Source organism: Engystomops pustulosus, chromosome 3 (genome assembly GCF_040894005.1).
Source record: "Engystomops pustulosus chromosome 3, aEngPut4.maternal, whole genome shotgun sequence".
NCBI lineage: Eukaryota > Metazoa > Chordata > Amphibia > Anura > Leptodactylidae > Engystomops > Engystomops pustulosus.
The window spans coordinates 65817607-65842841 of record NC_092413.1 but is presented as its reverse complement, the minus strand read 5'-3'; positions in this window follow the sequence as shown (position 1 = coordinate 65842841).

Genomic DNA, 25235 nt, shown 5'->3' with positions numbered 1-25235 from the left:
GGGAGATACCCAAAAATCAATATGCATGATCTCCCAGGTGCAGAAATATCCCATATGGGGCAATAATCTACAGGCTCGGCACACTGTAGGGCAGGGCAGGGAAGGGAAGGGATTTGTCCATGATTCTTCACATCTTATAAATCAGCTTGACAATATGGATCTGTCAAAAGTTGTTGAAGAGATTTGGATCATTGTGATGGCTGTAAAGTCATTGTATACTAACATCATACAGGTGGTGGGCATTAATTCTGTAGCTACCTTCTTAAGCAAGATCAGCCTGGAGACAGGCGACACCACTATTTTCTACTTGAACTGCTTGATTTTTTTTTTGTTTAAATAGTTTTTATTGGGTTTTCAAAGTAGTTTAACAATATACAACAAATATATTATCGTAATCAATCGTATTCATTTTGTGGTCATATTAATACTAATATGGTGTGTATATATATATATATATATATATATATATATATATATTTGTTGTACAATACAAACAGGTTTAACTTAAAGGGGTTGTGTCACCATAGCAAATGGCTGTAATTGGGTCCAATGCATTCTGACAAGTACTTTCACCATTTACACTTATTATAAAATATGCAGGCTTACTGAAATAACTCCTTTGGTTCTGGTTGCTGGCGCCCCCTGCTGGTAGCTGTGTCCTGTCCTGAGCAACAGCTGATCTTGCCGAGTCTGCGCACAAGGAGTCAGCCAGCTGCTCTGCACTACAGATCATTCCAGGGGCTCACAGCCCCTCTCCACACTGAGAGATCACCTGACACACTGCAGCCAATAGGAAGTGAGAGTGGAGGAGGGGCAGAGATTGTGCTGTGATGGCCACTTCTTACCAACTTCACATGTGCTTCTAGCAGCAGATACAAGGTAACTTCAGCCAGGCATGACTATCTGCTGCACAGAGGAGTCCTCCCCTAACATGACTTACAGCAGCCCTTTCCTCCCTCCACCATTAGTCAGGTCACACAGGAGGCTGCAGAAATAACATAAGTAACAGGCTGAGCTCTGACATCTCCTGATACAGTCCTCCTCCTGTACTCTCCACCACTCACTGTCCCTACATGCTACCCTGCTGTCCTGCAAAGGGGCCCCTGTCCCTAGCTAAAGATCAGTAACATGTGAGAAGCTTTCACCTATTTATCTATCCAAGTCCTATTATCTATCACTTGTCATCTATCTATCTATCTCATATCTTTCTCATATCTATCTATCTCATATCTATCTCATATCTATCTATCTCATATCTATCTCATATCTATCTATCTCATATCTATCTATCTATCTATCTATCTCATATCTATCTATCTATCTATCAATCACCTGTCATCTATCTATTAATCACCTGCATCTATCTATCTATCTATCTATCTATATATCTATCTATCCATCACCTGTCTATCTATCTATCCTATATCTATCTCATATCTATCTACTTATCTATCTATCTATCTATCTCATATTTATCTATCCATCCATCTATCTATCTCATATCTATCTAGTGATTTAGTTGCAATTCTTACAAAATACACAGAAAGAGATGCAATTAACAGCCCCAAAGTAACATACAAAAATACAAAAGTTTATTAGTAAAAGTTATAAAAACAACTAAAAAGATCCATGTTAATGCACCTAATTTTGTACAATCAATGCTTACAAGTAGAGCAAAACAATGTATTCTCACAGCATCATGGTCGGTCAGGGGGACAGTAAATATGTCTGAGGTCTAGAAAAATGTAGGGACGGCAAACTCCATGCGTATACTCACTTCAAAGTGACTTCCTAAGGGGTAAGTGGCACTTACCCCTGAGGAAGTCACTTTGGAGTGACGATACACGTCGGGTTTGCCTCCCCTGCACCCACCAAGACTTCCGCCATGCATGTCAGCCTAACCGACCAGGATGCTGTGAGAATACATAGGTGCACATTTACTAAAAACAGTGCAGTGTGTACTATGTGCAGTGACCTATGTAGTGTGCAGGGGGCGCCAGATTCAGGATTTCTGGCGCCCATTCTTCATGAATCTGGTGCCCCCTGCACTGCTCCGACAGAGTACATCAACTTTTTTTTCTATTGGACTTTGCATGTTGAATCTGGCGCACAGTCCGAATGAGCACCGGAATGCGACCTAATTTGTGCTGAAAAATCCTACAGTCTTCGAGTCCCCATGGCTACGTAGCACACAGCAAGTGGCTGACGTCATGGTGTATGCGATAGGAAGAGACAGGAAAGGCACTTGCTATAAATGAAGAGACAGGCACTTGCTATATATACAAGGGGCAGGTGCTGTCTGTATACTAAAGGGTAAAGGCTGGGTATATACTGCAGGGCATGTGCTGTTTAGATATATACTGGGTGGAGGCCGTGAACAATGCATTTCCCACCATAGGCTTATACTTGAGTCAGCGAGTCAGCAGGTTCTGCCTGTTTTTGTGTTAAAATTAGGTACCTCGGCTTATACTTGGATCGGCTTATGCTCGAGTATATACACACACACATTATACTGAGCTTTATATTTTTATACGGCTGTGAAAACATTATAGCTGAGCTGTGACTGATTGCTATGAACAACATAGATTGTGATTGTTTACCCATTGTCTGTTTTGATATTGCTGCTTGGATCTTTTCTTACTGTATATCAAGTATATATTTACAATGATTAAAAGGAGAGGAAGCCGTGTCAGGGCTTTGGTAGGTGACACACAGCAGATTCTGAAGGCTGTTCACTAGGCCCCTCCCACATCTGCTTCTGTGTGGAGCAGAATAGAGACTGAACAATCATAATAACAAATAGAAAGGTACTTTTACTTCCAGATAACCATTACAAATAGATTTTTGAAATATTTTAACCTCTTTGACATCTTTTTGTAGTAAATAGTTTTGTGGCATAACCCCTTTAACTTAGAGCACTCTAAGAAAACAGATATTGAAAAGGTTCACAGAAAGTATTTACTTAAATTCTTAATCCCTTGCTCCACTGAGTGTGTTATATAGAATCCACTAGGTATAAATATAGTTACAGTCTTTAGGTGAGAAGTATGTTTAGTTGTGATGGTTCGGCAATCAGTCACCTGCGCCTCGTGCTCGTGGACAAATGGTGCTTATAAATAGACAAGGAAAATCCTGGCACTTCGAGGTAGGTGAAAATCAAATATTCTTCTTTTATTTAACAAGACATCATAAATCAAGTGTAACACGCAAGGAAAACGCGTTTTTTTCGGCTCCAACTGAGCCTTCATCAGCTGGCGCCTTCCTGAACAGTGGTGTTTCTTAAGCAGATAAGCGTCCAATGAATGCACTGCTACCGGAACACATCATCATTCTGCTGCGTCATCAATCATGTGATCACATCACGTGATCTAACATTAACCATGTTACCGACCATGTGATCATGTCACGTGATCAGTTTAAATGAAAAACAAACACTAGCGGATGCTATCGTCTTGCAGGAAGATGCAATCGGACAAAACATAAGGTATGTACATAATAATGGAACATTCATGTAAACATAATAACCATTTTGGACATTATTGTTTTTCAGCATAGTTTAAATCATGTTTTATATTCAAAAAACAATTTAAATACCAAATTCTCAAAATCGCTACATTGTAACATCTATTGTTAGGAGAATTAGTGACGTTGATCTCCTGTCTGGAGACAAAATACATTTTTCACAGATGTTAGTATAAGGAAAAAAAGGGGTTATTATTAAGAATAGAAAAATAATGGGTTTTGTTCTATACCATGTCTTCTCTCGCATTATCAGGTGTACTCATGGGTTCTGTGTCTGTAAAAAGATAATGAAAGGGTCAGACTAGAGTTGGCCAACTTCATAGTCCCTATTTAAACCATGCGGTTCCAATGTTTTCAGTTCATGTATCCAAAAGGCTTCTTTTCGTAGTAAAAATTTGGTGACATCTCCCCCCGTCTAGGTGGATCTACTTTGTCGATAACTTGAAATTTCAATTGTGGTAATGAATGGTTGTATTTTTTAAAATGTGCAGGTATTGGCAATAGGAGATTTTCTGTCCTAATGGTCGATTTATGTTGACCGATGCGGTCTCCTATACGCTGGCGGGTTTCCCCAACGTATAGGAGGCCACAAGGGCATTTGATGATGTATATTACATCTCTAGAATTACAAGTGAAAAAATCTTTAATTTTGTATGTACGTCCTGAATGGGGGTGAAAGAAGAGGTCTCCTTTGTTAACATTATTACATTGTTGACAGCTTAAACAAGGGAAAGTGCCATGTTTCTTTGTTGCTAATAAAGTTTGTCGTGCTGTTTTTTGTTTTGTTTGAAAACTGTTTTTATTGAAGCACAAATAAAAGTACATTACATTATTGCATGTCATGTGCCTCTTTTTAACATATAGCATTGTTACATTACAGTGCTTCTTTTGTCCGAGTCTTCTGTGCTGCTCAAGCGCAGCACTCAGAAAACCGTGGTTACATCAGTGTTATTGCATAACATTTTTACAATAAAACCAATAACTAGTAAGGCCTTAACTCGGATACCTGTCATTAGGGAGGTGGATCATGACAGGATGGTGGAGGGGGGGGGGACAGAGGAGGGGTGGGTTATTTGTTGGAAAGGGGAGGGGGAGAAGCGTAAAAGTGCAAGATAATATAATAGTAGTCTCCGGCTGATCTATACCTATTGTTTTGTGTTTCCATTGTCTTGCTCTCTATGAATTTTCCATGGTGCCCAAGTTTTAAGGAATTTACTTCTTGTGCCGTTTTCCCAATGTGCCAGTTCCTCAAACCTATGTATTTCCTCTACTTTTTCTTCCCACAGTAGCATTGTGGGTGGATAGTCTTTTTTCCACAGTGCAGAGACTAATAGCTTGGCTGCTGCCAACAAAAGCGCAGGCAAGGAGTGTTTCCTCCAAGTAAATGTTGTACTCGGGGCATGTAATAAAACTACTGTAGGTGACATTGGTATGTTCGAAGAGCATATTTTGTTGATCCTCCCAATTAATTCCGACCAAAAGGGTTGTAATTTGGGGCATGACCACCAAATATGTGCCATATTCCCAGAAGTTTTCCCACATCTCCAGCAATGGTCAGGAATCTCAGGATTAACCATATGTAACCAGGTTGGGGTTTTATACCATCGGGAGATGATTTTATATGCATTCTCCAGAATCCTTACGCATCGTGAGAAACCCCTGGAGTTCTTTAGTATCGCCTTACATTCCTCTGGTGTGAAATATATCCCTAATTCCGCTTCCCATGCCATTAGGAATGTGGGTTTCTGTATCTCCTGTATTTTCAAAATTGTTTCATGTGCCAAAGAAAACCCTCCTTTACCTTCCCCCTGGCTGGCGCTTAATGTTTCCAACCAAGTAGGGTTTCCTCGATTGCCTAATTGTGATAGGTATGTGCAACACCCTCGCCGATGCAAGGCAGAGCTGTGTTTGCAAATACGTCCCACCATGTAGCTTGCAGCCTGTGTAGGGTCTGATTAGCCTCACAGCATGTCACTACATAACACTAGATAACACAGATGAACTCTGCAGTGGTAGATCCTGCCTGGTAAGGCAGGAGTTAATTGCTTTATGTGATGTAAAATGTGTCATCCAATCACATGCATTATCCTAATGTATTGTAAGCTGGGATGTAATTGGAGGAGTAACCACCACATGACCAAGAGCTGAGAAAAAGTGACGGTTGGAGATTTCCAACAGTCAGTTCAGTCAGAGAAGTGAGTCTGACAGGATTCAGTCAGAAAGACTAGCCAGTCAGACCAAGCAGTGAGACTGTAGAGTGTAGTGAGTAAGACAGAGAGAGGAAAGGGGTATCATCCTACCTTCCAGGGTGATACCTGAAGCACTCCAGGACAAGCTGAAGCATCCTTTTAGGACACAGCTATCTCCCAGCCTGCCCTCTGCATCCAGGCTGGCGATCTACCTCCTGTGGCTCCCTCCAAATGCATCTCAGCACTCCACCATTTTGTTAAGGCACGTTGCTGTGGTTCCTGTCGGTTCCAATAAAGAACTGTAAGTTGTTTTTGTTCAACGTCTGCCTCCGTCTGGTCCCTGCTACTACGGCTGTCACCATCACGGGCACCCTGTCCACTACACAGAGACTCATACTCTAGACAACAAAGGGTTGCCCCAGGGAGATCCGCTATAGCAGCCTCTCCCTCATCATTTCTTGCCAACACCACCTGCTGGAGACCTGCCAGGCTGTATGACAGCCCTCCGGTCCCCATACCAAGCACCGTGACACTAGCGTGCCTAGGCCGCAACCGCCAGCCACTCTGGTATCCCGGGCCCCGGCTGCCTCCAGGCCCCAAGAAAAGGCTAGGCCCCGGTGGGGGATGTTGCATATGTTTCACAGGTATTAAGGAAATCTTGTTTATGAATGAAGTTAGTGAGAGATAACCCTGTTTTCCTTAACAAATCTGCTTCTGTTACTTTACTCAGTCCCTCAAAGAAGGTTTGTAACGTGTACCCCTTGAGATGTGTCCAGAAGGAGTTTATATTTTCCCTATTTGGCTTTAGCAGAAATGGGAGGAGGTCCAACGGCAATAGTGGGCTAGATGGGGAAAAGAGTTTCTCTGCCTCATTCAGCATTCTTAATGTGGATATTATTCCTTTATGGAGTACACTGTTAACTCTTTGGATATCCCTACCGCTGTTGACTATCCACATTTTTGCCCTGTCTCTTTCTGAGAAAAGATGGTTTTCCAATTGCATGTAGAGAGAATGGTTTGGTTTCTGTGTAATCTGGAGCCATCCAGCTAGATGATTAGCTTGGTAATAGCGCCAAGGATCTGGCAACCCAATGCCTCCCCTAGTGGATTCCTGAAATAAAATATCTCTCCTCAGCCAAGCTCTTTTCCCTTTCCATAAGAAATTGGAAAAAAGTTTATTAATCTTATTAAAGAAGTGTTTGGGGAGCCAAATAGGCACTGTTTGTAGCATGTATAGTATTTGCGGCAATATGAAAGTTTTTACGAGGTTCTTCCTACCCCACCATGACATAAAGGGCACTTTCAATTCAGCTAGGTGTTTCTGAATACGTGTGAGTAAGGGGTTGTAATTTAATTCCGCTAATTTCTTTGGGTCCGCGGCTAGTTGAATGCCGAGATATTTAATACTTTTAGAGGTCCATTTGTATGGATACATTTGCTGTAGCGGTACTGCAACTTTTGTTGGGGCTGACACATTCAATACCTCTGATTTGGACGCATTTATTTTATAGTTGGATAAGGATCCATATTCCTCAAATATTTCTCCTAATCTTTTAAAGGATGTCTGAGGATTGGTAGTGATTACTAACAGATCGTCAGCGAAAGCTGCCGTTTTGTGTTCGAACTCTCCAGCGTTAAGACCTTCTACCAAAGGGTCTAAGCGAATTTTCTTCAACAGAGTCTCCATTACTAAAACAAAGAGTGTGGGCGATAGGGGACACCCTTGTCTTGTACCGTTAGATATGTTAAAGTACGCTGATAGGGTTCCATTCACTCTAATCCTTGCACTAGGGGAAGAGTACAGGGAAAGGATTGCTTTTACAGATTGGTCTGGTATCCCAAATGGGATGCCGAGAAGGACCAATGGCAAGTGTCTTTTTTTTGCTATTTCTATCAGCTTGATCAGACGACAAGTATTGTCTTTGCCCTGTCTTCCGGTGACAAACCCCGTTTGCTCTTGACCCACCAGGGATGGTACTAACGGTGAAAGTCGTGCTGCCATCGCTTTGCCCACCATTTTAAATCCGTATTTAGCAACGATATGGGCCTGTAACTGCCGCATATTAAGGGATCTTTCCCTTCTTTTGGTAGTGTCGTGCTGTTTTTTTATCACTACCCAAGTCAGCTCTGACAAGTTTATTCCGCAATGTGGGTAATTTCTTGTTATAGATTAGGGGAGGTTCTTGGAACTCTGGTATATGTGGGTATATTTCTTTTATCAGATGCCAGTGTTTCCTGATGATTCTATCTATTTTCTACATTAGGGGGTGAAAATGTCTCACAAAAGGTAGTCGGGGTTTAGATATCTCTCTAGTTCTAATATCACTTATTTGTTTTGATTCCTCCAATATTTTTGTAGGGTATCCCCTCTGTATAAATCTATTTTTCGTCTCTTCTGTTCTAATTTGTTTTAACATGGGGTCTGAGACTATTCGGTCAACTCGCTGAAATTGAGACTTTGGGATTGACCTCTTAACTGAAAGGGGATGAGCACTGTCGAAGTGTAAGAGGCTGTTCCAGTCTGTTTCTTTTCTATAAATGTCAGAAAGTAACTTGCCATCTTCCTGTTTAATGATTTTGGTGTCTAGAAAGCTTACTTCTTGTTGACTGTATGTCATGTTGAATTTTAATTCCTCCCATATTGAATTTAAGTCATTCAGGAAGCTCAAGAGGATGTTGAGTGGCCCCTTCCATATGCAGAAAATATCTGGCCGATAAGGGCGGATCCATTTTAACAATGGATAAAACCGCTTACAAGAATGAAATCCGACGCCAACTCTCTGATGGTGTAACCTATGAGAAGTTATCAAGAAATCCTACAGTAGAGATTAAAAGGAAAATTGAAGATCTGATCTGAAAATTGAAGGTCAGAAATAAATGTGTCAAGGTGATTGATGATAAACTTGCAAAGTTTTTACATAAAGAGTCACCAATAATTCCAGTTTTTTATGTATTGCCTAAGATACATAAAACTCTACATAACCCACCTGGGAGACCTATTGTGTCCTCCATGGAATCACTACTCTCTCCATTAGAAATCACACTGGAGAAATTGCTGACTCCTTTAACTAAGAAAATGCCTTATTTTTTGTTAGATACAGGAGATTTCCTGAGAATTGTACGAGACATTAATAATATCTCATGTGAGTCTTGGTTGGTCACGATCGATGTTACAAGTTTATATACATCTGTAGAGCATGATAAAGGGATACAGGCTGTTGAATGGATCCTCCAAAATAGTGAATATAGTACTGAACAAAAAACAATTATATTGGAAAGCCTAAAACTTACTTTGTACAATATTTTTTTTACTAGTGTTCTCCAAGGGTTCAAAATGAGGCCTGGAGAGAGCATCTAGTACCAGGAAGAGATCCCATGAAGGAACCCGCTTCAAAATCTGAGGCCTGATCCTGTTTGCGGCTGCAATAAATCTTTTGACCCACCTGTGATCTGCCAGAGGATGGTCGAAGAATGCGCTAAGAGCCGAGATATGGACTTTCAAGGTGCTTGTAGAAAGACCGATTTCTAGGCCCCTTTGTAGGAAGTCTAGGACCTGCAAAATATTTGGGTTAGCTTGAGAGGGGGGATTAGCCCCACAAAAGGTTACAAACTTTTTCCATATTTTGTAGTTTATGGCGAAGGTAGCCTTCTTCCTACTTGCCTTCAATGTGGCTATCACAGCTCGGGAGAGACCCTGGGATCTTAGGAACTTGGACTCAGGATCCAGGCTGCCAGTTGGAGTCTTCCCGGATCTGGATGAAGTATCGGACCTTGGTTCAGGAGGTCCTTCCGAACCGGTAGGATAAGAGGTTGTTGGATGAACAGAGATCTCAACAGCGGATACCAACTTCTTTTTGGCCAATTTGGGCAGATCAAGATCACCCTCGCCCTGTCGAGCAAGATCTTCCTGAGGACTCTTGGGTTTAAGGGAATAGGCGGAAAGGCATACACGAGACTTCCGTTACAGCGATGGCTGAACACATCCATGTAATCCCTGGACTCGCTGGCCTCCAGAGAATAGAATTGCTGGCACTTTGTATTTTCCCTCGTGGCGAAAAAGTCGATTTGAGGAATACCCCAGATGCTGGTTAAATGTAGAAAGACCTCTTGGTTGAGACACCATTCGTTGGGTCGGATTTCCCTCCTGCTGAGATAATCCGCCTCTCTGTTTAGGGTTCACTTCAGATGAGTGGCCGAGATGGAAAGGATGTTTTCCTCCGCCCATAAGAAGATGGTGTGAGCCAGATTTGATAGCACCGGGGATCTTGTACCCCCTTGTCTCCTTAGGTAGGATACTGCCGTGACGTTGTCCGAGAGTATGTGTATATGATGGTTTCTCAGACAGGCTGTGTTTGACTTTAAGGCTTCCCAAACTGCTCTTAGCTCCCTGCAGTTTGAGCTCTTCCGTGCTTGGGATGGAGTCCAGGACCCCTGCTCGTAGTGGGAAGGGAAGATTGCTCCCCAACCCGAGCTGCTTGCGTCTGTTACAATGGTAATACTTGGGAGGTGGTGCCAATAAACCCCTTTTTCCAGGTTTTCCGATTCCGTCCACCACAGTAGGTCCCTCTTTACAAAGGATGGGATCCGGATCTTTTTGTCTAGCCCCGAGGACCTCCTGTTCCAGAAGCTTAAGATCCAGTTCTGAAGAATCCGAGTATGACTCTGACTCCATGCGACTGCAGGTAGGCATGCTGTGAGGAGCCCCAGGATCTTCATCGCCTGTCTGACTGATACAGAGTCCTTCCTTCTGAAAGAATGAATCTGGTCCTTTATGTTGATTATCTTTTCCTGGGGAAGAAAAGACATCTGATGAGTTGAATTTAATATAACACCCAAAAAAGTCTTTTGAGTGGAAGGTGTTAAACTCGATTTTTTCAGATTGATTAACCATCCCAACTCTGATAAAATTTTTAGGGAAGACTCTCTTGCCGATAATAGGCTTTGTCTGTCTTTCCCTATTATTAACAAGTCGTCTAGGTAGGGGATAATAGATATGTCTTGTAGCCTAAAGAAGGCTACCACCTCCACCATAATCTTGGTGAAAACCCTCGGGGCCGATAAGATCTCGAATGGAAGTGTACGGAACTGAAAATGTAAGAGAGAACCCTCAGGAGAGAGGACCGAGAATCTGAGAAATCTCTGAGATGCGGGGTGAATAGGTACATGATAGTATGCATCTTGTAGGTCTAATGTGCACATGTGGGAGTTTGCGTGAATAAGCTGGGTAGCAGTTCTTACCGACTCCATGCGAAATCTTCTGTAAACGATGAAGCGGTTTAGCTCCTTTAGATTGATGATCAGGCGATTTGATCCGTTCGGCTTTTTGACAAGAAACAACGGGGAGTAGAATCCCAACCTTTCTTGCTCTCAAGGAACCGGTACCACGACTCCCATGTGGACGAGATGAGATACTTCCCGCCAAATGAAGGAATGTGTAGAGAGAGAAACAGAGGGTAAAGGAGGGATAAACCTTGAAGAGGGGGGGGGGGGGTAACATAAATTCTATCCTGTAACCTGATTCCATAATGGTCAGCACCCAAGGATTCGTAGTGATCTTTGTCCATTGGGATAGGAATCCCAGATGACGCCCCCCCACCCTGGCGTCATTGTTTTTTGTTTCCTGAGCCATCTGGGGGGTTGGAGAACAGGAAACCCCTTCCCCTTCCTCCTTTAGGGTAACTCCATCGCCCCTGTTTACCTTTTCCACGGTAAGCCTCTCTGGTGTTTTTAAAAGGACGAAAAGGAGTCTTCTTGGGGATTGTTTTACTTTCCGGAAATCCCCTCTTCCTGTCAGACACTTTCTCTAATATGGCATCCAGTTCAGGCCCAAAAATGAAGGCTCCTGAGAAAGGAATACTGCACAACTTTCATTTAGAGCGGATGTCTCCACTCCATTGCTTTAGCCACAGGGCCCTTCTAGTGGCATTGGTAAGGGCTCCCTCTTTTGCAGCGAAACGTATCCCTTCTGCTGACGCATCTGCAAGAAAGGCGGTAGCTGATCTTAATAATGGTATACTCTCTAGTAAGGCGTCTCTGGGAGTGCCCTCCCGGATATGGGACTCCAACTTCCCCAGCCAGAAATAGAGTGTTCTTGCCACTGAGGTGGCAGCTAAATTTGACTTGAGACTTAACGTCTCCCACGCCTTCTTCAGCAGGGCTTCTGATTTTCTATCCATTGGGTCCCTGAGTTGTGCAGAATCTTCAAAGGGAAGATCCATTTTCTTTGAGACTTTGGATACCTGCACGTCTACTTTAGGAAATGAGTCCCAATCTTTTGATTCTTCTTGATCAAAGACTAAACGCTTCCTGAAGTTCTTAGAAATTGCAATCTTCCTCTCGGGATCTTTCCATTCTTCACTGATTAACCCTCTAAGGGTATCGTTAAGTGGGAAGACACGATGTTTCTTAGCTTTCAGACCACCGAATAGGTTATCTTCACGAGATAAGGGAGGTACCTCGTCTTCTAGGTTCAGTGTATCACGCATAGCTTTTAAGAGATCGTCCAGATCATCATTCTGAAATAAGTAACGGGAGCTTGTTGCCTGTTCGCGATCCTGATGTTCCTGATCTTCGACCAGAGAGCAAGATGGAGAATCTGAGATGCAACCCTCTTCCTCCTCGGATGAGGAGACTGATACAGCTCTTGCCCTTTTTTGCGGGGGGGCTCCCTGAGTGGCGGGTGCAACCGAAGAACCCACTTTTTCTTCTATAAAGGTTTTTAGTTCATCCATAAAGGACGTTTTTTCTTCCCGCATGAAATCCTCAATACAGGTTCTGCAAATAGGTTTCTTATAACCTTCAGATAGAGTATGGAGGCACATATTACATTTTTTAACAGGGATTTTACTTTTCTCAGGTTTCTCTCTACTAGACTTCTCGGATTTGCCCGATTTTCTTCTTTGCCTTTCCCCTTAGACCCTTGCTCCTAGGGGAAGAAGGCAAGGAAATAATGACTTGGTGTTCTCCATACACAAAAAAGTATAACCTGCCATACAGCACCACTCACGTGAACCGGGGGGGACTACTCAAGTCTGCCTCATCAGCCATTTTTTCTGGGACGGCCAACACCACAAATTGATGTCATAGACCTCAGATCAACTGACTACCCGCTTTTGAGGATTTAAATACCTTTATGGGGAGCCCATCCCCCTTGCAGGTGGCCACCTCCGTGATCCGCGCTGTCCGAGAGTGTATCCTGGACAGCATAACCCCAGGTAAGACACTTAAGATTGTCTCCCTATGTTGCTCTGTAATAGGGAGCCATGAGGTGATGTGTAATGGATCCATATCCAGGATCGCCCATGCTCTCGCTAGATCCCTTGGGTGCTTGATTGTACATCTCTTGCCCTCTGCTGACAAAGTAATTCCAAACGGGTAACCATTTGAATTAGATCTTCTTCTGGCGTAAATAGTCTAGAGTAGGCGGTGCTATATCTTGGAATATGGCTATAGTTGAACCATCTATTTCCCAGTCGTTTCTTGTTCTAGCCGCTTTTAGAATAGCCTCTGTGTCACAGTAGCTAAGTAGGCCGCAAACTATGTCCCTCGGGGGATCATGAGGTTTAGGTGGGGGCCTTAAGGAGCGGTGTACTCTCTCAATAGTTATCTTCTTGGCCCTCTCCTCAGATGATATTAAAGAAAAAATTGACAGTACCTTATTATGGAGCATTTCAGAAGATATCTCCTCTGGTAGTCCCTTTATCCTGATATTGCATCTTCTGCTCCGGTCCTCTATCATAATCCTCTATCTTGATCCTCTATCATAAGCAAGGCGCTGTTAATGGCATCTGCTTGTATTCCACACACGTGTTCCATAGCTTCACTATGCTCTACTATAGCGTACTATAGCTTCTAATTGTTCCACCCAATGTCCAATGGATTTCACCTCAGCATGTACACTCACCGGCCACTTTATTAGGTACACCATGCTAGTAACGGGTTGGACCCCCTTTTGCCTTCAGAACTGCCTCAATTCTTTGTGGCATAGATTCAACAAGGTGCTGGAAGCATTCCTCAGAGATTTTGGTCCATATTGACATGATGGCATCAAACAGTTGCAGCAGATTTGTCGGCTGCACATCCATGATGCGAATCTCCTGTTTCACCACATCCCAAAGATGCTCTATTAGATTGAGATCTGCTGACTGTGGAGGCCATTTGAGTACAGTGAACTCGTTGTCATGTTCAAGAAACCAGTCTGAAATGATTCCAGCTTTATGACATGGCGCATTATCCTGCTGAAAGTATCCATCAGATGTTGGGTACATTGTGGTCATATAGGGATGGACATGGTCAGCAACAATACTCAGGTAGGCTGTGGCGTTGCAATGATGCTCAATTGGTACCAAGGGGCCCAAAGAGTGCCAAGAAAATATTCCCCACACCATGACACCACCACCACCAGCCTGAACCGTTGATACAAGGCAGGATGGATCCATGCTTTCATGTTGTTGTTGGCGCCAAATTCTGACCCTACCATCTGAATGTCGCAGCAGAAATCGAGACTCATCAGACCAGGCAACATTTTTCCAATCTTCTACTGTCCAATTTCGATGAGCTTGTGCAAATTGTAGCCTCGGTTTCCTGTTCTTAGCTGAAAGGAGTGGCAAGCGGGGTGGTCTTCTGCTGCTGTAGCCCATCTGCCTCAAAGTTGGACGTACTGTGTGTTCAGATGCTCTTCTGCCTACCTTGGTTGTAACGGGTGGCAATTTGAGTCACTGTTGCCTTTCTATCAGCTCGAACCAGTCTGCCCATTCTCCTCTGGCATCAACTAGGCATTTCCGCCCACAGAACTGCTGCTCACTGGATGTTTTTTCTTTTTCGGACCATTCTCTGTAAACCCTAGAGATGGTTGTGCGTGAAAATCCCAGTAGATCAGCAGTTTCTGAAATACTCAGACCAGCCCTTCTGGCACCAACAACCATGCCACGTTCAAAGGCACTCAAATCACCTTACTACTCCATACTGATGCTCGGTTTTAACTGCAGGAGATTGTCTTGACCAGGTCTATATGCCTAAATGCACTGAGTTGCCGCCATGTGATTGGCTGATTAGAAATTAAGTGTTAACGAGCAGTTGGACAGGTGTACCTAATAAAGTGGCCGGTGAGTGTATAGCGGTAAGCTCCTTCATTATCTGGGTAATCACTTGTGCAAACAGCTTTTTAAGAAAGTTTCTGGACGGTGGAGCTGATTCTGAGTGTAGCTCAGTGTCTTCTCGCCCTGCGACACGATCCAGATCTGAGTCATCAGCTATGTCTGATTCAAGCGCGGGTTCCGGCGCCATCTTGCCTTTCATAGCTGGCGGGTAGCATGTTTTTAACGGAGGAATTTATCCAAACCTCCTGTATTTTTCCTCACTCTTGGTGCCCCCTGATGCTCAGCCGGGTATTCTTTCTCCGTATGGACCATTTTTGCTGCCGTGGGTCGAAAGCCATGTAGCAGGAGCTCAGTGATGAACGTCAGCCATGCAGCGCGGTCAGGCTCTGCCCCCCTGCTTGATTCTGTTTTAAGACACAATTATTTTGTGTTTGACAGGATTTTTTATTGACAGGTCTCGGGTACCGCGATAGGCGCACACTGTGCTACTTCCTACGCCAACCGTTTTTGGGATCGTGGGAGGAGACCAGTGGGTACCCAGCATGGATGGTACCATTATATTGATGATGTGCTAGTGTTCTGAGGGGTTCAATTGAGATTTTCCAAAATTTAACAACATTAATCTCCAGATTCATCTTACTCCGATTTTTTCACAAACAAAGGTGAGCTTTCTGGATCTATAAATCACCATCCATCAAAAATGCATTGAGACCACTCTTTATATGAAGTAAACTGCAACTAACAGTTTGCTACATTACTCAAGATTTCATCCTCGACACATCCTCTATTCCAATTGGCCAATTCTTACCCCTGAGAAGGATTTGTAGTACCCAGGATGAATTTTGTCAGCATTCAAAAGATCTCACTTTGAGGTTTCGGCAATCGTGCTCATCCTAAGAAGGTCATACCCAGAGCTTACATGCTACCAAATCGTATTAAGAGAGTGGACACATTTATATCAAAACCAAAAGGTGATGGATGGTAAATACTGCCTGTCTACTGCCTGCATGTCTACTACTTATCATAACCAATGGTCTGCTGTTTACAAGCTGCTACAGAAAAATTGGGGCATTTTGAGAAGTGACCCATATCAAAACCCAGGATGATAGCCAGCCGGGCTAGGAACCTGCTTGACTCATTAGTCAAAAGCCATTTCCAGAGGCCCACATGGAAGTTAGGACAAGGGCTTAGACTGGTAGGTTCATACCCTTGCAGTGACTTCACAGTTTGTCCAATGATCCTAAGAGGAAAGACTTTCCAAAATTCAGCTAATCAAGAAACGTTTGTTCTCACATCAACTGGCACACATCACACCAGCATTGCTTCATTTGGGGGCAAGGATATTTCTTCTGGGACCAATGGTCATCAAGAAATAGGCGGACAAACAAAAACCAACAAATTGTGACAAAATGCAAGCATTGATTGTGCAATAATGGACTGCTATCAGTCAGGATTTGGTCCAGAAGTTGATTGAGAGCATGCCAGGGAGAATTGTATAAGTACTGAAGAAGAAGCTGTTGATACTAGAAAAACCTTGCACAGCTCAATATATACGAATTATATCCATAGTGTAAAGAGGCCCACACACAATGCTAGCAATTAGTAGAAAGAAGAAAAAAGGACGTGTGTATAAGGGCCAAAAAACTATATACAAAGTTTATTTAATTACATAACACAGTACCAAACAAGACACAGTTAAAAACATCTAAAAAGTACATAAGTACATATCACAAAGACCAATGTATCTAACCGTAATAAGTAGATACATCACATTGCATGAATGGTAATTGATTCAATAGATATTGCCACAAGCCCCATAAATGTGCAAGAGAAGATGCTGAAAAATAACAACATATAACTACATGATAAGAGTGAAAGAGATGGCACAACCTAAAAAGATCTAGCACTTCGCTTTGAATTGTAAGTACCACATCAAAACGTAAGGTCCATGGAGCAAAGAAGGGCTAAATAGGTAGAAGGCAATGTGTAGGAATACCCCACGCATTCCGTCGCAAACAGTGACTTCCTCAGGGGTCCCTGAGGTATATCCATACCTGCCCCCCATATAGAGCCATGCCTGCCCTCCCCTTATATATATATATGAATGGGGGCATCGGAAAAGTGAGCTGACAGTTTTTTTTTCATAGACTTCAGTAAAAGCTGAGTTAGGGTTTTTCTGCAAATTTTAGCTTATACTCGATTATATACAGCAAGTTTAAGAATTAGGCTCCAACAAAATTTAATTATTTTCTCACAAACATTGAAAAAAAAAACGTTAGTCTAGCAAACCAAAAGTGCATGCAACTCGCAATATTGCTTTCAAATTTTCTACAAAAAAAAAAAAATAACAATCAACAAGTAATATTCCACCTATCAAAAGCTTAACACTGGCATATTGATATTAATTTTTAAATTTGATTTGTGGATTCAAAAACAAAGTTTTTAAAGCAACAGTATTGAACATTTTCTGAAAAAGAAAATATAAATAAAAGGGGTTTCCAATAAACTTCATTATATTCAATACATTATTACTGTAGTATTGCAATGAACAATTCTAAACACAAAATGGAATTAAAAAAAGTCCTTAAATGATAGAAATTAAAATTACTAAAAAAATTTAAATTTAACCAAATGTTAAAGGAGCTAAATCTGCAATTCATTGTATGTAATTTGATAAATACTTCACAATTTAAAAAGACATTGAGCAATGGGATTGCTCTCAATACATGAAGTTGGCCTGCAGGCATCAATGCCACCATGGCGTAATGCACCATATGATATCAGTGTGGGACAACGTTGTGTACAACATCAAAGGACTGGGATACTCTTGAACAATTACAACATTGTATTTTACAATTTTAAAATGCAAAGTTCATGCTCAATATTAATTAATTTAATTTAAAAAAAGACTTGACATTAAAAGCATTTGTATTGCGGCCTATAAGTGGCAGATTGTTCAAATCTATGGTACATTTGAGAGGCAGACAAAATACAGGTTAACAAAGGCAGGCTACCAGTAAACAGGGGAGGGGCATTGTCATTATGCATACATACACAGGGGCAAGGGGCACATTTTCAATATATACCAGTTTATGCGACCAAATTATGTATTAAGGTTATCCGTTGCCAAATTCCCTACATAGTGGTGGTCATTGATTGCCAGTATATGAATGAATTTTTGTGCCATGGCTGAACAACTGTATAGTGGGCTGCATGGGCTAAACTACCGTGAAGTACAGAATAGGTTTTTATTTTGGTCCAAATGCTGGTTGCTTTTTTATGTTGTGGCATTGATAGCTGGCCAGTATTTTGTTTGTTAATGGCTGTGTGTATATATACGTGTTGGCCTGCAAGGGTTAAACGTAACATGGAGTCATTGTGCAAACAAAATGCTAGTGCCATGGGATGGATGCCTATATATGTATGGATATTGGCTGCTTAGCTGTATGCGAGTGGGAAAACTTTTAAATATTTAATGAAAGTGCAGAATTTTGTTTATGTTTCATATGTACCTTGGCTTTTTAAAATTTCTAGATAAATAGTATTGGTAAGGAACAAGTTGTTAATATTAAAGGCTGGACTGACTGGCCTTGAAAGGTATATTTTATTTTGAGACTAAGCAGTGCAAAGACTAGTATATACTAGCAAAGACTAGTATATTTTTAATATGAAAAAAAAATCAAGTTTAACATGCATATGTAAGTGAATTAAATTCATAATGTGTTAGGCTTAGAATTAATTATATAAACTCACCGGCCACTTTATTAGGTACACCATGCTAGTAACGGGTTGGACCCCCTTTTGCCTTCAGAACTGCCTCAATTCTTCATGGCATAGATTCAACAAGGTGCTGGAAGCATTCCTCAGAGATTTTGGTCCATATTGACATGATAGCATCACACAGTTGCAGCAGATTTGTCGGCTGCACATCCATGATGCGAATCTCCTGTTCCACCACATCCCAAAGATGCTCTATTGGATTGAGATCTGGTGACTGTGGAGGCCATTTGAGTACAGTGAACTCATTGTCATGTTCAAGAAACCAGTCTGAGATGATTCCAGCTTTATGACATGGAGCATTATCCTGCTGAAAGTAGCCATCAGATGTTGGGTACATTGTGGTCATAAAGGGATGGACATGGTCAGCAACAATACTCAGGTAGGCTGTGGCGTTGCAACGATGCTCAATTGGTACCAAGGGGCCCAAAGAGTGCCAAGAAAATATTCCCCACACCATGACACCACCACCACCAGCCTGAACCGTTGATACAAGACAGGATGGTTCCATACTTGCATGTTGTTGACGCCAAATTCTGACCCTACCATCCGAAAGTCGCAGCAGAAATCGAGACTCATCAGACCAAGCAACGTTTTTACAATATTCTACTGTCCGATTTCGATTTTGAGCTTGTGCAAATTGTAGCCTCAGTTTCCTGTTCTTAGCTGAAAGGAGTGGCACCCGGTGTGGTCTTTTGCTGCTGTAGCCCATCTGCCTCAAAGTTCGACGTACTGTGTGTTCAGAGATGCTCTTCTGCCTACCTTGGTTGTAACGGGTGGCGATTTGAGTCACTGTTGCTTTTCTATCAGCTCGAACCAGTCTGCCCATTCTCCTCTGACCTCTGGCATCAACAAGGCATTTCTGCCCACAGAACTGCCGCTCACTGGATGTTTTTTCTTTTTCGGACCATTCTCTGTAAACCCTAGAGATGGTTGTGCGTGAAAATCCCAGTAGATCAGCAGTTTCTGAAATACTCAGACCAGCCCTTCTGGCACCAACAACCATGCCACGTTCAAAGGCCTCAAATCACCTTTCTTCCCCATACTGATGCTCGGTTTGAACTGCAGGAGATTGTCTTGACCATGTCTACATGCCTAAATGCACTGAGTTGCCGCCATGTGATTGGCTGATTAGAAATTAAGTGTTAACGAGCAGTTGGACAGGTGTACCTAATAAAGTGGCCGGTGAGTGTATGTAACATGTGCATGATGTACATCCCAGTAGATCAGCAGTTTCTGAAATACTCAGACCAGCCCTTCTGGCACCAACAACCATGCCACGTTCAAAGGCCTCAAATCACCTTTCTTCCCCATACTGATGCTCGGTTTGAACTGCAGGAGATTGTCTTGACCATGTCTACATGCCTAAATGCACTGAGTTGCCGCCATGTGATTGGCTGATTAGAAATTAAGTGTTAACGAGCAGTTGGACAGGTGTACCTAATAAAGTGGCCGGTGAGTGTATGTAACATGTGCATGATGTATGTGTGCGCACATGCACCCCAGGGGCTAAGTAGATAGATAGCCTAGCACCTGCCCCATGAGCATGAGTTGGGAACGCCTTACTCTAAAGTGAGCTGGTAGCGAGATTATGACCTTTGCCACATGTCCTCTATTGTCAAGGGTGCTCCCGCAAACCATGTTTCGGGTCGCAAGCTCACCCGTGGCCGCCCGCGTGCCCTGGTCCCCCACGGCATCAGCTTACCTGTCCTTGCTGCTGTCTCTGCTTCCTCGGCTGTGCCTACTGGTTTTAGAAGATTTAAAGGGCCAGGACCCCGTTAATTTGTGCTGGCCATTTCCCAGAATACCATTTAAGCCTGCCTCTCCCTGCAGATCCTGCCAGATCTTTGTGCTATATGCCTCTGAGAAAGCTAGTATTGTTGCCCTGTGCTCACATATTGATTGCCCGTTGTAACTCCGGACCTGTTACTGTTTACGCTCCTCTGCTGCAAGCCCTGACCTACAGATTTGCCTCTGATGTTGATCCTGTGCCGCCTGTTTTGACCTTCTGCCTGTTTCCGACCTCAAAACTGCCTTTTGTTTCTGTACCTCGCCAAGGATGCCGCCGAAGACAAAGTTGCACCTGTGGAACGACCTGGTAGTACCACCCCACAGCAAGTCGGACCCGCTTTGTGGTGGGCTCTGGTGAAAACCGGGTGCCACTTTGAGTCCTGTCCCAGATGTTGGCTTATGTCATCGTCCGCGGTGGTCCAGTGGGTCCACTACCCTTAGAGCCTGACATCTATGTCCTGTAGGGCTCAGGAACAAAGAAGATTATGCGTCCGGACGTATCTACTCTTGGAAGCAAGATGAATCACATTATACTAACAGAAACAGAGGAGACATGAGAAAACGCAAGATCATTCCTGCTCGTATGCCTTTGATGAGCGATTTTTCAGAACTTCCCCCCTCGGACATACATTAACCAAATAATATAAGAGAAGATGAGGGGGGCGCAAACACAATAGACAATCAAAAAAACAGAAGTGGCAAGACTATGAAAAAACAAACAACTAAGAAAAAGTAAAAGACCACCCTGTGGTAAATATATCTTCGTATGCTTTATCGAATATTAAGCTTATTGTTTTGGGTAAGCGGTTTTTCTTTCTGCCCGACTACATCTATGAATTGGTTGGATCTTGACATTGAACTGAACTCTTTTTTTAGGTCCATTAAACTCAAAACTTGGTTTCTAGGGAATAATACCTCTGCCACTAATGTACCTTATGATTTCAAATTGAAAGACTTCGGCTTGTTTTTAAAAAGCAATTATTGTCGACCTACCTGTTCACCTGCTGTGGAGTCTTTTGTTACCGCATTCCTTAGGGACATTGAGATGTATAAGGAATCTGTTTCGACTTATGTGTACAGAAATAATTTGTCCTCTGATGAGAAGAGGGCATTGGAGGAATTGGTCCATGACGACGATCTCACGATAAAACCTGCTTATAAAGGGGGTCGAATCATCGTTATGGACTGTTCCAAGTAAATGGAAGAGGTCTAAAGCCAGTTGGATTATAAGCGTATACAACACCCCTGCCAATGCAAGGCAGAGGGGTTGTTGCGAACACGTCCCAATATGTAGCTTGCAACCTGTGTGGAGTCTGATCAACCCCACAGCAGGTCACTACACAACACGGGGAACACTGCAGCGGTAGATCCTGCCTGGTAAGGCAGGACTTAATTGTTTAATGTGATGTCTTTCCATCAGCCAATCACATTCGGTTCTAATGTTGTATTGTAAGCCGGGATGCCATTGGAGGAGTAACCACCACCTGACCAGGGGGAGTAATAGTGAGGTGAGAGAGAGCAGTCAGTCAGAGACCAGTCTGACAAGAGTCAGTCATAGCAGAGAGACACAATAGTTAGTCAGACAAAGCAGAGCAAGAGAGCCAGCTCACTGCCTGTGCAGCTGAGGAGTTAGTGAGAGTAAAGGGGTATCATCCTACCTTCAAGGGTGATATCTGAAGTAACCCAGGACAAGCTGAAGCATCCTATTAGGACTCAGCTACTTCCCAGCCTGCCCCTGTATCCAGGATGATGATCAATCCCTGTGGTTCCCTCTCCAAGTGCATCCCCAGCCTTCTACCATTGTCAAGATTCATTTGGCACGTTATCCACTGTTCCTGTTGGTTCCAATAAAGAACTATAAGTTACTTTGTACAACGTCTGCCTCTGTCTGATCCCTGCTACTATGGCTGTCTCCATCACGGGCACGCTATCCACTACACAGAGACTCATACTTCAGACCCCCAAAGGGTTGCCCCAGGAAGAACGACTACAGCAGCCTCTCCCTCATCATTTCTTGCCAACACCACCTGCTGGAGACCTGCCAGGCTGTAGGACAGCCCTCCGGTCCCCATACCAAGCACCGTGACCCTAGCGTGCCTAGGCCACAACCGCCAGCCACTCTGGTATTACGGGTCCTGGCTGTCTCCAGGCCCCAAGAAAAATCTGTGTGGGATCCATATCAACTTTTTTGTACATAAGTGCAACATCCCCCACCGGGCCGGTGGGGGATGTTGCACTTATGTACAAAAAAGTTGATATGGATCCCACACAGATTTTTCTTAAGAGGTTGAGGATCCTTGTGGATCACGCCTATGCACAGGACGTGATCGATTGGGATCTACATGATTTCTTGCTACCAAAATTTCCTAAATTACCCCTGCTATATTGCTTGTCTAAGATACACTTCTCTACCTGGCAGTCCAATTGTGTCGGGGTGAGACTCCTTGTTTAGTCAAGCAGCAATCTTTCTGGATAAAATTCTTAGGCCTGCTAAATCATTTGGGCCCTGCTCATATCTTTTGATGTGAAGAGTTTATATATATATACGTCCGTCAATCTTGACCGGGGCTCGGCCAGCATTGGTAAAGCCCTTGTCGGGTCTGATTTCACTAATGAGGATTTTGTTCTAAATCTGTTGGAGATAATTCTTACCTGTAATTACTTCTCATTTAATGATGATTTTTTTGTACAATTACGTGGTATGGCAATAGGTTCCAATGTGGCCCCAGCCTATGCCAATATTGTTATGGCCGACTTGGAGGAGACGTTCGTCTATCCCATCACTTCGATTCGCTACTGAGGAGCTGGAGATACCGAGACGACGTCTTCTCGATATGGCTGGGGGACCACCCATTGCTGGATTTATTTCTTGATTTTCTGACGTTTTCTGACGTTCACTATGGTAGTTTCAGATTCCCAATTGCAATTTTTGGACACCACTCTATATGTGGTGGATAATACCCTGAGGACAGATTTGTATGTTAAACCGCCAGACTGTAATACAATACTTCAATATAACAGTCAACATCCCCGCAACATGGTTCGCTCTCTACCGTTTAGCCAAATGCTTAGAGTTAAGCATATAGTGGATAACGATGATAAACAAAGAGAGGGGTTACTCACCATGGGCAAGAAATTCATCAAGTTCTTATCAATAAACACATAGAGAGGGTACAAACCCTTAACAGAACTTCCCTGTTATCCAAGAAGACTGTTGATAAAGACTGTTAATCGTATACCTTTAGTTTCTACATATACCATGCATAGTCAAAAGCTTGCATCCATCATACTTAAAAACTGCATTCTCAGCACATACTATAAACTGATGCAGCATTTTTAATTGTTCCCTTTGTTTTCTTATAAAAGAGGTAAAAATTTGAGAGATCTATTAGTGAAAACTGATGTGTCAAGAACAACCAAGGAAAGATCGACTCAGAGAGGCAGCTTTCCATGCATGGCTTGCGACAATTGTGCACTCTTGATGAAGGGAGAAACTTTCATCCATCCTGTTAAAATTAAAAAATCCTATAAAAAAATCCATCCTATAAAATTAATTTTTTTCTGACTTATAGGAGTGACTATATAATTTACATTTTACAATGCCTGTGTAAGTTTCTGTATGTGGGGGAAACTACAACTGAATGTAGACTACGACTTATTAATCAGAAGTCTAATAAACGCACCAAAAAATAGGTCTTCCGGTGACAGTTGAATTCTCGGAAGCTGGCCACAAAGTAGAGGACCTGAAATTTACCATCATAGATAGGATTTCCCCACCCAGAAGGGGTGGCAATAGGGAACTAATGCTAAAACAGAGAGAGGCACAATGGAATCACAGACTGAAGTCTCTGAGCCCACATGGGTTTTGTAGTGTTCTTTGCCTCCGTTAATGCGCCTTTTATATATTTTACAGTAGTTTTGGAACAGAGGAGCGGACATGAATGGTACTTTCCGGGATACGGTGATCTCCAGATAACCGGGTACTTTGGAAGTGTGTGGATTCACTAGGGGAGATATTGATCCCGGATGGGACTTGGTTTAAATTTTCCAGAGACAGGCATGGATCTCTTAGCCAATTGGCAACAATAGGTCCCCGATGCCTGATAACACCTCCTTACCTGTGGACCACTCAGCATTGTCCTGCTATATCTTCTGTTGAGTCCTGGTGGGATTGTCTCTGTCCTTCTCCTAATGTCCAAGTTGTATTTCGACTATGTGAATTTTCCCCTTGCTACGGAGACATCAAAACCAATGCGCATGTCCATGCTTTCTTCTTTTTAAGGCTCAGTGGAGATGATCATGAATATGGGAGTCTCCATTGATAATTGGAATTGGGACTACATACACGTACAATGCCTTTAATATAATCTGTATTTTCCTGTGTTCCTTATTATATTTTTTAACACACGGTGCACTTTGATTGCGACACATCCAGACAGGGTTAATCAGTGAGCGTTGATCACTATAGAGACGCGTGAGTCTCCTCACCGTGGAGACGCGTGAATTCCTTTTTAATAATCTTTACACCTTTTAAATCAAATTTTATTGTTATTTTATAAATATGTAATGTGTTTTATGATACATATTCTGTCGGTATATATTTATCATTACATATTGTTGTATTACACTTTTGTATCATAATTAGAGATAAGCGAGCACTAAAATGCTCGGGTGCTCGTTATTCGAGACAAACTTTTCCTGATGCTCGAGTGCTCGTCTCGAATAACGAGCCCCATTGAAGTCAATGGGAGACCCGAGCATTTTTCAAAAGGACCATGGTTCGGGAATAAAATGTGTTATTTAATTGAAAAAGAATGTCTTCTGATAAGTTAGCAGATGTATGCAAACATCTGCAATC